Genomic DNA, 489 nt, shown 5'->3' with positions numbered 1-489 from the left:
GCTCGGGGTGGTACCGTCATGGGAAGCCGCTGCTGGTGGGGTAATCTCTGCCTTTGCCAGGTAGCAGCATCTCAGGAGCCAAGGCGAGGAAAGAAGGAGGGAGAGGTCCGCCTAGCGCGCCAGCGTGGACGACTTGTGGTGAGCTTTCGCTGCTTCTCGCTCATGGGAAGGCAAGAAGGAAAATCTGCAATCTCTCTCCTTCTCTTCTCTCTTCTGTCTCTCCCTCCCTCTCTTTCTATCTCTTCGTCGCTCTCCCTCTCTCTCACACACACCCGGCACCTTCCGGCCACCTGACTTCAGCGAGAGAAAAGAGGTCTTCAATTATTCAGACTTAAGAAAGGGGTAAACATCAATCAGGAAATCAGATTTTTTTTTTAATTATTATTATTTTTTTTAAAGGTGATGCGTAAGCAATGCCAATTAACACACCGACCCCAAAACAGCCAAACACATTATAAGTGCATTTTCTACTTCAGGCACAAATATCTA

Source organism: Engraulis encrasicolus, chromosome 14 (genome assembly GCF_034702125.1).
Source record: "Engraulis encrasicolus isolate BLACKSEA-1 chromosome 14, IST_EnEncr_1.0, whole genome shotgun sequence".
Lineage (NCBI taxonomy): Eukaryota > Metazoa > Chordata > Actinopteri > Clupeiformes > Engraulidae > Engraulis > Engraulis encrasicolus.
The sequence above is the reverse complement of the archived record's forward strand: the minus strand, read 5'-3'. Positions refer to the sequence as shown.